The following is a 14,056-nucleotide window of genomic DNA, read 5'->3' as shown; positions in this document are numbered from 1 at the left end:
AAGGACTACTTGTTATCCACTTTGTCAGGCTCATTCATGCCTTGGGTTTTCTCCTCTCCCACCATCTCTATCCAGAAGTAAAAGAAAGTGAAGGGATAGCACCCAGATATACGGCAATGAAGACTTTTCAAGCAGAGAGAGAAGATCAATGTAGAATTAGGATCAAGCAATGACATTATTATCATGAACCATTTTGTGTAGATAACACAATAAACGACTGTTTGGAAAAACCACTGACCTGAATTTATTCTGCCTGAGTAGTTTAACTTCTGCACATTGTACTAAGGCAAACTGTATCATGGTTTGTCCACTTTTGACCTGTAGGATGTGAAAAGTGGCTACAACTTACTCCCTGAAGTTGTTGTTGTTGTTGTTGTTAGTTGTGAAGTCTTGTCCGACGCATTGCAACCCCATGGACAAGGTTCCTCCAGGCTTTCCTGTCCTCTACCAACCTCTGGAGTCCATTTAAGTTCACGCCTACTGCTTCGGTGACTCCATCCAGCCACCTCATTCTCTGTCGTCTTTTGCCCTCAATCATTCCCAGCATTAGGCTCTTCTCCAGTGAGTCCTTCCTTCTCATTAGGTGGCCAAAGTACTTGCGTTTCCACTTCAACCCTAATCTCCTCTAGGACTGACCGGTTGGATCGCCTTGCAGTCCAAGGGGCTTGCAGGTGTCTCCTCCAACACCAGAGTTCAAAGGCCTCAATTCTTTGGCACTCAGCCTTTCTTATAGTCCAACTTTCACAGCCATACATTGCAACTAGAAAAAAACCCATAGCCTTGACTATACACACTTTTGTTGGCAGGGTGATGTCTCTGCTTTTTAGTATGCTGTCTAGACAATTCACTCCCTGAAGTGCTTCACCCAAAAGCTTCCATTAAGCAGACGTTTCTACAGTCTGTTGGTTTTGTTGAAGATTTTTGCACAAGGCAACTAATTGGTAAACTGCTCTTTAAAAGCAGAGGGGCTGCCTTCATTGTTTCTGGAAGCAGCTTGTATGATTGCTTCCCTTAAGAGATGAAAGAGAAGCAATCTTCTGAAGTTTTCTAAAGCCCCAATTACCTTACCAGGTTACGTGAGAACATGGTTTAGGAGGTGTAGCTTTGATTTATTCATCAAGCCATGATAAGCAACTCCCACACTTTGTGGCAGCATTTTTTGAACCACAGAGACTAGGCTTGTAGATAACAGCAGCAGCAGCCATTCAAATTAGCTCATTAGTTCATCTTTAGACAGGGTTCATCTTTAGAAGACAGAGTGGAGAAAGTAGATAAAGTCACGAGTTCATCGGTTTTCACAAATGGATCCCAAATCAGAAAAAAAGGAACAGAGAGGAGGAAAAAACAGCACAATGGCTTATATTCTTCTAGGCATCCCAGTTAATACTTCGCCAAGTTTCGGTCCTTTCATTTCTCGCCTTCCCCATTAAAAGGTAAAGGTGCCCCTCACACATATGTACTAGTCGTTCCCCTCTAGGGGGCCTTGCTCATCTCTGTTTCAAAACCAAAGAGCCAGCGCTCTCCGAAGACGTCTCCATGGTCATGTGGCCAGCATCACTAAATGCCGAAGGTGCACAGAACGCTGTTACCTTCCCACCAAAGGTGGTCCCTATTTTTCTACTTGCATTTTTACACACTCCGTTAGGGCACTATGAATTCGAACTGGCAAACTGCCAACCTTCCTGATTGACAAGCTCAGCGTCTTAGCCACTGAGTCCCTTCCCCATTAGGATCCCGTTAAGTCGCTACTGGCGCGTGAAGAGCGCGCGGGAGAAAGAATATGACACACCTGAGATTCTCCTCAGCGGCCCCAAATTAATAGGTTCCCTCTCCTTTCCCCCCCCTCTCCATCCCCAATCCCCCCACCGCGCAAGCGCGCTCCTCAGAGTCCACCGGCTCGCCAGGTGCGGGCGCGTGCCCGTGGCGCTTTTTCGCACCTGTTCCCTTGCGGCCCACCCCTCCCTCCCTCCCGGCGCGCGCCCGCCCGCCTGCCTCCCGCGGCAGCTCTCCTCTCGGAGGCCAGAGCCGCTCTCTCGGGTCGAGGCGCGGCGAGGCGAGGCAAGGGGGCGGCGCCCCCCGCTATCTGAGCGAGTCACGTGGGCGCTTCCTGGCAAGGGGCTGGGCCTTCGCTTGTCAGAGGTGCCGGGGAGGGACGTCGAGGGAGGGGTGTGGGTGTGGGTGGGTGTGCGTGTATGTGTGCTTGTGTGTTTCCTTCCTTCCTTCCTTCCTCCCAGGGTGTCCAAAACTGGACCTGTCTCCGCGCTCGCTTCGCCTCTCACTCTACCCGCCTCCCGGTTTCTCCTGCGGCGGCGAAGGCGAACCTCTTGCGCGAGGAAACGAGAGAACGAGAAGGAGGAAGAGAGGAAAGTTGGGAAACTTGTTCGTCAACTCCGCCGGCTGTGCAGCCGCTGGTGGCCGGGGAGAGAGAGCGAAAGAGAGAGCGGGGAAGAGAGCGAGGGAGCGCGCATGAAATAAAGAGCATGAAAGCCAACTGAGCGACGGTCGCAGAGGGGGGTTCGGCTTGGAGGCGCCGGGGGTGGTAAGCGAAGGGACGCTGGCTGAGGGGTTGGGCGGGGGGGGGGAGGAAGGGTGCCGCGGATCGGGCGGGGAGGGAAGCCCTTGGAAGGCTTCCCCGGGCTTTGTTCTCCCTTGACAGTCCGCTGAACTCGCCGCTGCCCGGCGGTCGCTCTCCGTTTCTCCAGATGGACCTTTCGCCAGAGTGGACTACAAATCCCACCTTCCCCGCTGCCCTCAGTGAGATGGGCGTTATTAGGGAAGCATCTGGCACCAGATTGGCGTGGGGGCTTGGCAGCAAAAGGGTCGTCAGAGGCTGACTTAAGGGGGTTGCTGAGTGTCTCCCTCTCTCCCCCCCCCCCTTCTTCCTTCTCCCCAGATCTTTGGGACGGATAATGTTTTTGTCCCGTTTTGGGCTTGTCGGCGTGGATTTGTGCAGGCAAAATTGTGCCCCTTGTGCTGGCCATTGCAACAGGTGATAGAGAACTTGTCGTTTGGCCTTGAACTAGTAACTTTGTGCTAAGTGCAGATAAGTTTGCGTGTGTGAAAGGAATAAACCACATTATATTCTGGCTCTGATTTGCTCTCCTTCCCTTTAATATTTAATCTAGTAATCAACTTGTTTTCTCGGAAGTTTTGCCATTTGCAAATGTCAGATAGATGATAGATAGATAGATGAGATAGATAGATGATAGATAGATGATAGATAGATAGATAGATAGATAGATAGATGATAGATAGATAATGATGATAGATAGATAGATAGATAGATAGATGATAGATAGATAGATAGATAGATAGATAGATGATAGATAGATAATGATGATAGATAGATAGATAGATAGATAGATGATAGATAGATAGATAGATAGATAGATAGATAGATAGATAGAGACAGATATAGATATAGACAAATAGATAGATAGATAGATAGATAGAGAGACAGACAGATTCAGACACACACAAACACACACCACAGACAAAATCTATAATTTCTCAGGTGGATCTTTTCCATCTTCAGGCTTGAGGATACCTTCGGGCTGCTGTTTCCTTATTCCTGTCATTAGGTGGATTGACAGCTCACAGGCAGAGCTAGTCTGCTAGCACTGGGTGAAGATGGGCTTCTAATGGTGAAAAGTGTCTATGTTTCTGAATAAGATCCTTGTTGATATTGGCTTAAAGGAGGCTTGATAACCACCCCAGTTAAAGATGGAGCAGAAACTGTTACTGCAGTTAGGAAATTCTTTGCCCTTTTAAAAACAAAAGACAGAAAAAGAAAAAGAAATTGTCAAGTAGTTGAAGGCGTAATGCGTAAAAATAATTTTGGGATACAACAGGGATCACCAACCTTTCAGAACTTGGGGATCACTAAATTGATAACTTTAAATCCCACGAATATGATTTTTAAAAAAATATAGTATTTAGTGCAATATAAAAAATGCAAATAATTTTTCTGCGGACCACCAAAATTTTCTCGCAGACCACCAGGGACCATTGTTTGATGACTACTGGGATAGACTACTGGGATAGAGTATCTTGGAAGGATTTTGACTTGCCACATCATTCTTTGCTTGAATATGTGGCAGTAAAACATTCCATATAACATAGTCCTCGATTTATGACCACAATTGGGCCATTTATTAAGTGAGTTTTATGACCTTTCATGCCACAGTTTTTAAATGAATCACTGCAATTGATTAGTAACCCGATTATTAAGTGAATTTGGCTTCAGCATTGACTTAGCTTATGAAAAAGTCGCAAAAGGTGATCTCCTAACCTTGGGACACTGCAATGGTCATAAATCTGAACCCGTTGCCAAGCATCTGAACTTTGATCATATGACCACGGGGATGCTTCAAAGGTCATAACTGTGATAAACAGCCATAAGTCACGTTTTTCAGTGTAATTTTGAATGATCACTAAATGAACTGTTCTAAGTCAAGGACTACCTGTACTGAAATATCCTGTGCTTCTCCAACACTTGACAAAATCAGAAATGAGCAAGAATGTTGTCCCTACTTTCTAATCCAGCAGTTGAACAAGGATCCGAGTTTCTTGAGGAACTCCTCAAATATCAAAATTTTCATATCCTTTGTTTTTAGTGAGCAAAACTTTATTTTTTATTATTTCAACTTATATGGCCACTCATCTTAAATTCATTACATTGGAAAGTTAACACAGTTATAAACAGCATAAAAACCCATAAGACAATAAAAACTTATGTCACGCATATAATCCACTGCCAACGTAAAAATCAGAACCAGCTTCTAGAAATCAACACACTCATTCCATTCATCTAGATCTCCAGGCCCAGTTGGAAAACCTAAGTCTTTTAAGGTCTTGCGAACAATCCAGACTCTGGGGATTTGGGAGATTTGTTTCAGAGGTGGGCTGCTCCTGCTCAGCCCGAATTGGGTGAACCAGTAGTGGCAATGGCGGGAGTCTCCGCCCACCCACCCGGACGCATGTGTGAGAGCACACGAGCGAACCAGTAGTAAAGAAAATAGAAACCCACCACTGATTTGTTTATTCAGCATATGGCATATCAAAGAAATATCATGCATGGACTAGCAATATACATGGTACTAACGTTTCACCTAGTGTAAAACCCAATAACATACAGACATTAAAAAGATGAGGGTGAAGGTTCATTCTCTGAGCTTGTGGGTTGGTTTCCGAACATTTCTTTACCAGGTTGGGTAACAACTTCAGTGGAATTTAGGGGATGTCGCTGTTGTTGTTTATAAGGGCTTCAGGTGTGGGTGTGTCAAGTGAAATTCTTGTGATGGGTCAGCTGTGAGTCATCAGTGAGAGTCTTGTGATGGGTCTTGTGATGTGGATGCATTAGGTCAGGTTCATTGGGAGATGGGCTGTTGGGCTTGCGTGGGTTGGTTGAGAGTCGGTCTGTCTCTGATTGGCTGTGTGGTTGATTTGGATTCTGAAGTGTTCGTAGGCTGGTTGTAAGTCAATGTGTCTCTTGATGGAATTGCTTGTGGAGTGTCAAAAAGATGTATGTTCAAATACCATTGTCTAGGACTATACGCCATCTTTCCACTGAAGCACAGCAACTAGTTGGTATAATTAGTTTATGGTTTACTGGGCTGTGGGGACCCAATCAGATGAATATAATAGTAGGATTTAGCTAACAGTCGATTAGCACATTGAGCGATTTACATGTTGCTTTTCATTTTGGGGAGAAACCCCCTGCAGTCTATATGGGAAGAGTCAGTTCTTTCCAACAACTATCTGACTCTCTGCCTACCCAAATCTTCATTGTGACTCAACAAGTTACTCGTATGAGTAACAAAACACCTCAGGTTTAATAAACTTTGGTCCAGTTTCCATGATTCAAACCTTTTAAGATATTGAAATGCAGCATTATTGATATTAAAACAAATCAGATGAAGATATATGCCTTCAGCCGGTTACAATGTGATCTACAGTTTGATGTGGGACCCCGCAGTTACACTGAGGGGAGGATACTATGCCCCACTTATACAGAGTCCTGGCAGATGCTGTGTGAGGTGCGAATCTTATTTGGGATTGTCCATTGCTGACATGGTAGTTCAAAGGCTAGCACCTTTTTTGTGGGTCATTTATATGTCTTCCTATGTTTGGGTGTTCAGTGAACTTAACTGTTGGGAATCGATCTTAAAATTGTGCAGATATTGTGCAAGTGATTTTGGAGATATTCCAAAGAGATTTATTATTATTCAGTTGAATTAAGAGCACCGATACATTTTTGCTCATTGCTTTTGAGTTTTTCACACTTAGGTTGAATCCATGTGACACTGTATGGTTGCTTGGTTTGAGGTTCATTCATTATACTATTTGAAACTAATTGGTGTGGTTAGTTTATGGCTCAGTGGGCTGTGGGGACCCAGTTAGGTGAATATAATAGTAGGGTTTAGCTAACAGTAGGTTAGCATATTGGGCAAACAAATCTTTGCTTTTAATAGTTTGTATTAAAATGGTTTGCGTATATAATATGAAATACATCAAAAGAAAAAATATAGCAAATGTGGAACAGAAAAAAGGCACCAAGAAAAAAGAAGATAAGAAAAAGAAAAGATGAAAAAATATATAAACAATTAGCTTTTGAGCTTCCTCTTGAATTGTATCCTCACATACAATTCCAAAAGGAAATTGTTGGTTGTTAGTATGAAAAGTTTGAATTGTATACTTTTTCAATATTTTATTATATATAATAGTAGGATTTAGCTAATAGTCGATTAGCACATTGGGCGATTTACAAGTTGCTTTTCATTTTCGGGAGAAACCCCCTGCAGTCTATATGGGAAGAGTCATATTTTATACATTTTATATATCTGCTGCCCATCTCATTTTGAAGCAATTTCAAAGTTAAGACATGGGACAAAATTAAGGAGAATATGTTAAGATGGGAGAAATTAAAATTGTAATTGTTGGGGAAAATTTATGTGATAAAATGGTGCTTTTGTTTCAGATAATAACTGTTTTTACAATTGAATCATTCAAGCAAGGGAAAACACAATCTTAATAATATACGCCTCTTAAAAATTTCAAGGATGCACAAAGCTCTGTTCTTGGGACTCAATGAAAAATATCCTCTCATTTCCCCCTCCCCCCCATCCTTCGTTTAATGAATTAATGCACAGACTAGTATTTTTTTTAATTACTGGTTTTATTAGCTTAACTTTTTAGGTTTTGATTATGTTCAGTTAAAAATTTTGTGAGTAGAAGTCATGAAAGAATAGCATTAGAAACTTTCTAAGTAGCATATTGTTAAAAGTCATTTTTACCTTACTGCTGCATTCTAAAAAGTAAATTCTACATTAAAAACAATAGCTACAATATTATTCAAATTCAGTTGTTTTTCCCCTATTTACAGAAAAATAACAGTCATGCACATTTGCACAAACAGTAGACTTGAGTGACCTTTCATTCCCTCCCACAATTTCCTGGGGAAAACAAAAACATTCATAAGGTGGAAGGGACCTCAGAGGTCTTCTAGACCAAATCCCTGCTCAAGTCATCATGGGCCTTATATCATCCCACTCAAATGAGTGTCCAGTCTATTTTTGAAAACCTCCAGTGACCCATAACTCTGGGCGGCAAGCTCTTTGATTGATTAATTGCTCTCATATCAGAAATTGTCTCCTTACTTGTAAGTTATATTTCTCTTTAATCAGCTTCCCCCATTATTCTTCTATCCTCAAGTGCTGTGGAGAATATGTCAATCCTTTGTGACAGCCCCTCAAGCATTGGAAGATAGTTATCATGTCCCCCTAATCCAGAGGTCTTCAAACTTGGCAACTTTAAGACTTGTGGACTTCAACTCCCAGAATTCTGGGGAATTCTGGAAGTTGAAGTCTACAAGTCTTAAAGTTGCTAGGCTTTAATACATGCCTAGCTCCTTCAACCATTCACCATAAAATTTAGCCTCTAGATCAAGGCTGTCAATCTCAAGGACCAGAGAGCAGATTCGGCCCACAGGGTGCTTAGATTTGGCTTGTGAGGCCACCCTGGAAACAGCGAAGGGCTGGCCCGCAGTGCCTCTGCCAGCAAAAACAGCTCGGAACAGAGCTGCCGCATTTTTGCTGGCGGACAGTTGAAGAAGGCCGTCACATCCGAAAATGGAGCTCAGGAGCCCATTTTCTCCGGCAGAGGGCTCGGACCACTACAGGCACCCCCAACACAAGTGGCATCGAGCTGGCTACACTCATCGTGGCCATACCCACTCTGGCCCACTGATGCAGCCCTTAATGAAATCGAGTTTGACACCCCTTCTCTAGATCCGTTGCTGGCTGGTTAAATTTTGCAAGGTGAGGAAGAATGGGTGGAGTTGCTGAAACCTCAGGCAGGATCACTTGACACTTCAAATTTTTGCTGCAGGCCTGTTCTTGAGTGCGGGGGTGTGTATTCTTCTTTTGCATTCACCCACGTTCTACAATTATTTGTGAATAAGCACAATTAAGCAGAATGATTGCCTTCATTCTAAGACATAATATGATTTGTTCCGTTTGCATACACTTAGCTACTTCGTGTGGCTTTGTATTGTAGGAACGCAGCCAAAGATGCCTTATTCAGTAAAACAATGATTTTTTTCATGGATGAATAATGGGAATTTAAGCTTTTTTATTACAGGACTAAAATAGGTGTTTAGGAAGATTGGTTTAGAAATCCTTTCCTGGTCTATGTTGCTTAGCTCAAGAGATATCTGTTGGTGATTCACCAGAGCAGGAATTTCAGCAAGTTCCAACTAGACTCGAAAAGTGAGGTTGGTCTGGAGATACCACTGTTTCGTCCAGAATTCAGTATCATCTTCTTCAAATATGTACACTATTTACCTAGAGATTCAGATTTTTCCATGTTAGATATTGCGAGTAAATATATATTTTTTTAGAAGTAAGAGAAGGTTATTTTCCATTAAACAACGTTAGACATTATCTGGGTTGGTGAAATTGTGACTTTCAGCCCTGTCTCTCACAGTGTTGCTGTTGGCACCTTGGTATTAAAACAAAGAAATTTTTTTTTTTTTCTTTAGGAAAAATTACATAGTAAACATGTTGAGACTGGCACAGTTCGTGTTTTGTTTCCATAAGTAAGCATAGCTTGTAGCAGTGGTTTTTTTTAAGCATCCAGGCTAATTGACTTTAATTAAAGACTACATTGGATAACAAATTAGATCAAAGTTTAACCACATCATGTCAATTTTTAGCATGTTACAGTTGAATTGAATTGAGAAACATTTTCTAAAATCATTGGATGCTTAGAACCAGGCTGATTTCTTGGCAGCGATATAGAAATGGTTTGTCATTACCTTTAAGGGTCCCTCCCTTATCTTGAGATTTCCTAGTACTCTCCTATCCTAATACCCTGTTTCCCAGAAAATTACACCTCCCTGGATAATAAGCCCAATTGGTCTTTTGAGCGCATGCGCTAAACTAAGCCATCCCCCCAAAATAAGCCCTCCTAGAAAATATTGCAACACAGCAGCAGCCATGAGGCGACCATGCTCACTGCCTCTTGTACCTCAAAAATAATAAGACCTCCCCAAAAATAAGACCAAGTGCTCATTTTGGGGGTGAAAAGAAAATAAGACCCTGTCTTATTTTCAGAGAAACACAATATACTAACTAGCTCTGAATCTACTTAGTGTTTTTCAAAATTAATCAGGTTCTTCTCCATCTTTGGATAATATTTCTGCTAGAAAACTTACAGTGGTCATAACATCAAAGAGTATGAACAATTTACTGGCTCTGAATAGTCTGTTCTATGTTTCCAGCCTATTCTACATTAATTCCCTTGTGCTTATGGTCTCAGAACAGTAGTAAGATTTGCCTGTGTAACTAAAGGACATTGATATGAGTTTGTCCCTTGGCTCATTGTCCTGGTTTAAACAACATCAATTTATTGCACAATTATTTATTTTGTGGCAACGGAAACAAAATAGAAGAAACTACAGTAGTGGAAGGATGACATGAATGTTTCTTCCACATTCTTTATGTATATTCATACTTTATATATATTCAGTCAGTAAAAGTGAAATCACAAATATGTACATCTAAGTATTTTGAATTAACACAGGACTTGTAATAAGCATGCAAAAGATTAGATTGGAAATTGGATCACCTAAGAAAACTGCAATATACAAGAATTGTGTCCAACTACATTCAGTTTACCTTGAATGTAGAATTTGAGGTGTGTTTGAGCAGAAATCTGAGAGGTTTTGCCAACAATGGAAGTCAGATCTACAATTCTTTATGTGGCTCATGATAATAAAGTAGATTTTCTACCAGACAGGGAATTTTGTTTTTTCAAAATAAACTGTTGTAAACTGTATAAAGGAGAAATAATCTGTTTACTAGGGGTGAAATGAATCAAGCGATGCTCTTTGAGTAGACCAATTTCAGCTTATAAAATAATGTAAATATATTGAATCAAAACTGTGTCTTGGAAAAAGATAAATCACCAGTTTGTGTTTTGATCTAATCAACTTGTTTATAACATGAAAATAGGTTTCTAATCTTTAATGGATTTTATATACTGTATAGTTTTGAGGGGTAAGCATGTGTTGATGTGCTTGTACAGAATATATGTGTGTACGTGTAACTGCAGCCTTAGTAGACCAGGAAGTAATGCCAATTGCACAAGTTTTCTTTTACACAGTGTAAAAGGAACAGGATGGAACAAATAGTTCCTTGAAAGTTCAAATTTAGAAGATATGGATAGGGTAAATGACATCATTTGGGGCATTGAACACAACTGAACCATTTCTACACGGAAGGAAATAACCACAGATAATCCTCAACTTACAACCATTCATTAGCAAATGTTATAACAGCGCTGAAAAAAGTGACTTAAGGCCAACCCTCACACTTATGACGGTTGCAAAGTCCCTGTGGTCAAATTATCTTGATTCAGGCACCTGGCAATTGGCATGTATTAGCAATGGTTTCAGCATCCTGGGATCATGTGATCACCATTTGTGCTGGCTTCCAACAAGCAAAAGCAAAAGCAAAAATCAAAATCAAAGATCTCAAATCACGTTCCTGTGATCTCTGTCTTAATTACCATGGGAAAATAAAGATCATAATATTGGGAGCGGTCATGTGATGCCTCCTTTAGTGACTGCACTGATTAACAACAAATTTTCTGGTCCCAGTTGTGGTTGTAAGTCAAGGACTACTTCCATTTGCAAAACTCTTCAATGAGGTCGATTAGGAGGAATCGCAACCCAGGAAAATGGCTTATTTTGCTACAGTATGGATTCTTACCGTAAGACCAGGACTTTAAATGGCTTTACTCTAAAGAGTATGTTTTCATTAAGAGTATTTAAGGGCAACAATCCCTTGTTTTAAAAAAAAACTGTTAACTGTTAAAAACAGTTTTAAAAACTATTAACTTTTCCACTATATTTTGCTGCTCTCCGGTGTGAAATCAACAGCAACTGTAAGTTTGCCCCACTGTAAAGGTGGAGAGTGAATGGCTTTCGCAGAAGTCAACTTTTACCATTCCTTACTACATTGCTTTGTGATGGGGTCTAGAAATAACTAAGCAGATAATCTCTGAAGATTTAAGAATGGAATGAAACTGATGGTTTACTTATATTTTTCATTTTTTTTTTTCGTCCTCAGTGTCTGATTCAAGCTTTGTGCTAATTGAATGGATTGATGAATCACACTAAGCCAAAAACAAATAAACTAACTTTGTATTACATGTAAATTAAAGTAGTTGGTTTAACAGTCTAAGATAATGGTTTGCTCATTAAGGTCTATTGAAACAAATCACCATCATGAACGTTCTGATGCACAAACAAACAAACAAGGAAACCGCTTAGCTTTAGTGTACTAAACTTGGAATCTAATATTCAGGGGCTTTAACATATTTGAGATCATATTTAGTAAGATGTCTAAATTGCTATTTAGAGAAGTGGGAATAAATTCACAATGAGACTTGCATTCATATTTGTTTATTTATTTATTAAATTTATATGCCGCTCCTCTCACTTTTTAAAGTGATTCTGGGCAGCTTACAGTTAAAATAATATAATAGATATTAAAAATATTAAATACAAAGTCAAGAAGCAAAAAAAGGCAAGATCAGTACTGTACAGTAGTAGTATCTTCTTAGTTAATCCACCAATGTTAAACATCCGCATTGGACCCCAGGATTTAATGCCCTTCCAGAGGCCAAAAGAGTGGGGGCAGCAGACCCCGCCTCAAGCAGACATATATTCCATAGTGTGGGGGCCAAAGCAGAAAAAGCATGAGTATATGCCAAGGCACACAGAATGCTGTTACCTTCCCATCCAAGTGGTACCTATTTATCTCCTTGCATTTGCATGCTTTCAAACTGTGGGCAGGATCTGAGGCAAGAAACGGGAGTTCACCCAATCATGCAGTGCTCAGTTTTTTAACCTGGCCTGTCAGCGTTCCAGGTGACCAACTCAACATCTTTAACCGCTGAGCCATCGTGACCCCTACTGCGATTGTAGTGTGCAGAAGAGCTGCTGGACTGAGTGGGCCAGGTTGATAACATTGAGGAGAAACGGTTCCTCAAGACAACCTTGTTCCATATTGTGCAGGGCTTTTGAAGGAACTTACGCCTCTGTTTCTTATCCAATGCAATCATAATGAATTCCTTGCTTGAAATAGAAACCAACCGCAGTTTAGTGAAATTTCTACACCCTAAAGAATTGGCCTTTTTTCTTTTATTTCCTTGTGTTGGGATTGCATAATGATCTCTAGAAACAAGCCCCAACTCGGGTTAGTATTTTGAGGATCAGCCAAGGTCACCCCACTGTGATATGTCATGTTGTAGAGCAGTGATGTTCACACATCACCATAACGTAATGCATGTGAGCTCTTAGTTAAAACTATGGCTACAGTATATTTAGACCAAACTAACCCAAGAGCCATGATTAGAACCTTGTAGCAAATTTCAGATGGCCTGATAGTGAAAGGTAAAATTATGGTAGGTAGTTATGGTAGTTAGAAGAGGGAAAAGGAGACAAATTAATTAAACTCCATCCGGGATACATTGTAAAAAAGAAACAAGAAATCCCTGGATTTGCAGTAGCAAATTTTCCACATGAAAACAGTAATTACTAATTAGTCATAGTTTATGCAATTCCTAAACAATGAATGACATGTTCATGGACCCGTAACGCCAGTCACTGGAGGAAAATGACACTTCTCATGTGCCGAAACATCTGACACAAAAATATAGAAGCAAGGTAAGTGAGGAATGACTGATTCATGATTTGTTTTATTCTGATGTCTTAAGAGCAAGGGTATAATGGGAAGCAGGTCCAGTAGAGTGAAGGTGTACAATTGGCCATCATTTTATATACAAAATTTCACCCAAGTAGAATCTATCCAATAAATCAGATAGAGAATCAAAACCTGTTTCATCATTTTTACCGGATTAAGGAGCAGGAGTGAAATTCAGCAGGTTCTGACAGGTTCTGGAGAACTGGTAGCAGAAATTTTGAGTAGTTCGGAGAATCGGCAAATACCACCTCTGGCTGGCCCCAGAGTGGGGTGGAAATGGAGATTTTATAATATCCTTCCCCCTGAAGTGGGGAGGGAATGGAGACTTTGCAGTATCCTTCCCGTGCCACGCCTATCCAGCCACGCCCACAGAACTGGCAGTAAAAAAAATTGAATTTCACCACTGTTATGGAGACTTCTGAAGTTGTGATTGTGAGACTTTCAATTTCAAAGCGACTGTTTTCCAAGGCTTTATATTTCAGCGTCTTAGGAAAATGTAGGAGTTTTATTTATCTTCAGTTATTCATATGTCTATGAGATATCCTAGTAAAGAAAGTATATTTAGTAAATAAAGTACACACACACACACACACACACACACACACACACACACAATCTCTAATCTAATGTTAGCAGTCTTTCCAATTCTCTGCCCAGACGCTTGTCATCTCTGTCGTAAAATGTATTACTTTGGAGTTGATTTGTTTTCTAGATTCCAATGAACTTCATATGCACTGAAAGAAGATCTTACAGCAGTCACTCAAGCAGACCAATATTATCATCCT

General features: G+C 40.7%; 1 protein-coding gene across 1 annotated transcript in view; it reads left to right on the top strand.

Moving 5' to 3' along the window:
* Positions 1-2,178: 2,178 nt before the first annotated feature.
* The window catches only part of ATP8B1 (ATPase phospholipid transporting 8B1), a 98,825-nt gene continuing 86,947 nt past the window's right edge, over positions 2,179-14,056 (top strand). Inside the window, exon 1 of the mRNA XM_081945707.1 lies at positions 2,179-2,539. The gene's annotated coding sequence lies outside the window, so the exon portion shown is untranslated. The remainder of the gene's footprint in view (positions 2,540-14,056) is intronic.

Source organism: Natrix helvetica, assembly GCF_964273705.1.
Source record: "Natrix helvetica genome assembly, chromosome: 2".
Lineage (NCBI taxonomy): Eukaryota > Metazoa > Chordata > Lepidosauria > Squamata > Natricidae > Natrix > Natrix helvetica.
This window is presented reverse-complemented; position numbering and strand designations above follow the sequence as displayed.